Source organism: Colobus angolensis, unplaced genomic scaffold (genome assembly GCF_000951035.1).
Source record: "Colobus angolensis palliatus isolate OR3802 unplaced genomic scaffold, Cang.pa_1.0 Scaffold22, whole genome shotgun sequence".
Classification (NCBI taxonomy): domain Eukaryota; kingdom Metazoa; phylum Chordata; class Mammalia; order Primates; family Cercopithecidae; genus Colobus; species Colobus angolensis.
The window spans coordinates 1,950,130-1,953,813 of NW_012115377.1; positions in this window are offsets into that span (position 1 = coordinate 1,950,130).

The following is a 3,684-nucleotide window of genomic DNA, read 5'->3' on the forward strand; positions in this document are numbered from 1 at the left end:
CCTCGCCCGGCTCGTTTTTTGTATTTTTTAGTAGAGATGGGGTTTCACCGTGTTAGCCAGGATGGTCTCGATTCCCTGACCTCGTGATCCGCCCGTCTCGGCCTCCCAGAGTGCTGGGATTACAGGCTTGAGCCACCGTGCCCGGCCTCAGCTTTAATTTTCAATATTGGCCATGATTAATAACTGGTCGGGAAAAAAAAAATCCTGAAAATTTAACAATCAGCTCTTGTGAGCCAGTTTACACCAACATACCAACATACGCACACTCTGGAGGGGTAAATTGTTTTGTTCGTTTGTTTTGTTTTGTTTTTTTGAGATGGAGTCTCTCTGTCACCCAGGCTGGAGTTTACTGGCATGATCTTGGCTCACTGCAACTTCCCAGGGAGTTGGAGGGAGAGAGGAGGTTGGAGGGAGGAGGTTTGCTGGTCTTTAGCATTTACCCATTTCCCGTGGTGTAAATACTCAGGCCAAGGATGATTTCCAGCTACCACCAAGGAGCCATAGAACAGGGTATGGGGGGTGGACGCGGTGGCCCACACCTGTAATCCCAGCACTTTGGGAGGCTGAGGCGGGTGGATCACAAGGTCAAGAGATAGAGATCATCCTGGCCAACATAGTGAAATCCCATCTCTACTAAAAATACAAAAATTAATGGCGTGGTGGTGGGTGTCTGTAATCCCAGCTACTCAGGAGGCTGAGGCAGGAGAATCGTTTGAACCTGGGAGGTGGAGGTTACAGTGAGCTGAGATCACACCACTGCACTCCAGCCTGGCAACACAGCAAGACTCCATCTTAACAAACAAACAAACAAAAAACAGGATAGTCAGAAGGAACGTGCAGGAGTACCCCGGCACACAGTATCCCAGTACCACTGGGCAGGTGCAGTGGACTTAAATAACCCAGGAAACGTAGAACAGAGTAGGACATAGTAACAAAAACAGTGAATTTGTAATAAGCATTTGTTATTTGTTACCTTTGTTTTTTTGTTGCTGTTGTGTTTGGGGTTTTTTTTTGTTTTGTTTTGTTTTGTTTTTGAGAGAGAGTCTCACTCTGTCGCCCAGGCTGGAGTTCAGTGGTGCCATTTTGCCTCACCACAACCTCCAATTCCCCGGTTCCAGCCATTCTCCTGCCTCAGCCTCCAGAGTAGCTGGGAATGCAGGCACCTGCCACCATGCCCAGCTAATTTTTGTATTTTTAGTAGAGACAGGGTTTCACCATGTTGGCCAGGCGAGTCTTGAACTCCTGACCTCAGGTGATCCATCTGCCTCAGGCTCCTAAAGTGCTGGGATTACAGGAGTGAGCTACCACGCTTGGCCTAAAAAGCACTTTTTTTTTTTTTTTTGAGACAGAGTCTCGCTCTGTCGCCCAGGCTGGAGTGCAGTGGCGCGATCTCGGCTCACTGCAAGCTCCGCCTCCCGGGTTTACGCCATTCTCCTGCCTCAGCCTCCCGAGTAGCTGGGACTACAGGCGCCCGCCATCTCGCCCGGCTAATTTTTTGTTTTTTTTAGTAGAGACGGGGTTTCACCGTGTAGACCAGGATGGTCTCGATCTCCTGACCTCGTGATCCACCCGTCTCGGCCTCCCAAAGTGCTGGGATTACAGGCTTGAGCCACCGCGCCCGGCCACAAAGCACTTTTTAAATTTTTTATTTATTATTATTATTTTCTGAGACAGAGTCTGGATCTGTCACCCAGGCTGGTGTGCAGTGGCGCGATCTCGGCTCACTGCAACCTCTGTTTCCCGGGTTCAAGCAATTTTCCTGCCTCAGCCTCCTGAGTAGTTGGGATTACAGGTGCCCACCACCACGCCGGCTAATTTTCATAGTTTTAGTAGAGACGGCGTTTCACTGTGCTGGCCAGGCTGCTCTCGAACTCCTGACCTCCGGTAATCCACCTGCCTCAGCCTCCCAAAGTTCTGGGATTACAGACGTGAGCCACTGCACCTGGCCACAAAGCACTTTTAGCCATGTTTTCTCTCTCACACTCCTGCGTTCTCATTTTATAGGTGAGAAAGCTGCATTCGGGGAGCTTGGGCCGCTGTTTGAAGTCATGCCGCTGTTTGACGTCCTGCCGCTGTTTGACGTCATGCCGCTGTTTGACGTCATGCCGCTGTTTGACGTCCTGCCGCTGTTTGACCATGGACCTGGTTGTTGAATCCAGGAATTCAGCTTTTTAGAATTAACCTCTTGTCTGTGTTGAGAGGCAAATGGTTCATAAAGTATTTTCACGAGAACGCTTAGCCTCCCTACGGTGCCAAACACTATAAGAGGCAAAAAGAGTGTCCCAGGGGTTGACCAAGGTCCATCTGGCTGGAGCTTCTCATGTCCCCAAATGGTCTTATGGCCAGTCCCAGGTGCACTGTGGAAGCCTCAAAAGTACACATTTAACATGCAACTTTAAGCTGCTGTCTTATTATTGGATCACATTCCCTCTAGTGAACTAATTTTTTAAATAAATCCCACAATCACTTCATGCAAAGAACAATTATATTGCAAGATGTTGCCATCTGTGGAAGGACATTAAAACACAATGAAGTGGCCGGGCATGGTGGCTCACGCCTGTAATGCCAGCACTTTGGAAGGCCAAGGTGGGTGGATCACTTAAGGCCAGGAGTTTGAGACCAGCCTTGCCAACATGGTGAAACCCCATTTCCACTAAAAATACAAAAATTAGCTGGGTGTCGTGGTGCATGCTTGTAGTCCCAGCTACTTGGGAAGCTGAGGCAGGAGAATTGCTTGAACCTGGGAGGTGGAGGTTGCAGCGAGCCAAGATCGCACCATTGTATTCCAGCCTGGACAACAAGAGTGAAACTGTCTCAAAAAAAAAAAAAAAAAATTACTTTGGGGTGTGTGTATGTATATTTCAAATGGTTGAATTGTTCATTAAAAACATTTCAAATATGCCATGAAATCCTATTTGGAGGCATTTCTTCATGTTGTACCACACACGAGAAAGCATCAAAAAAGAATTGGTGGCCGGGCGAGGTGGCTCACGCCTGTAATCCCAGCACTTTCCAGCACTTTGGGAGGCTGAGGTGGGCAGATCATGAGGTCAGGAGTTTGAGACCAGTCTGACCAATATGGAGAAACCCTGTCTCTACTAAAAATACACTATTAGCTGGGTGTGGTGGCGCATGCCTGTAATCCCAGCTATTTGGGAGGTTGAGGCAGGAGAATTGCTTGAACCTGGGAGGCGGAGTTTGTAGTGAGCCGAGATTGCCTCACTGCACTCCAGCCTGGGCGACAGAGCAAGGCTCCATCTCAAAAAAAAAAAAAGAAAAAAAGAATGTTGTATCATGCCCTTTTTGTCAATGCCTTTGTCCACCCACAGCCACTAGTAACTGCTGATCTGTTCTCTGCATTTCATAATAACAGCATAGAAATGGAAAAATGCAATAGGTGGCCTCTGGGGTCTGCTGCTTTCATTCAGCACAATGCATTCAAGATGCAACTATGCTGTTGCGTGTATTAGTGGCTCGTTGCCTTTTATTATGGAGCTGTATTCCATGGCAAGAATAAGCCACCATTCTTTTATCCATTACGTGATGGTTCTTTCCAGTTTTAGATGATTACAAATAAAGCTGCTATAAACTTCTGCGTACAGGTCTTTGTGTGGAAATATGTTTTCATTTCTCTTGGGTAATGCCTAGGAGTGCAAGTATTCTTTTTTTTTTTTTTTTTTTTTT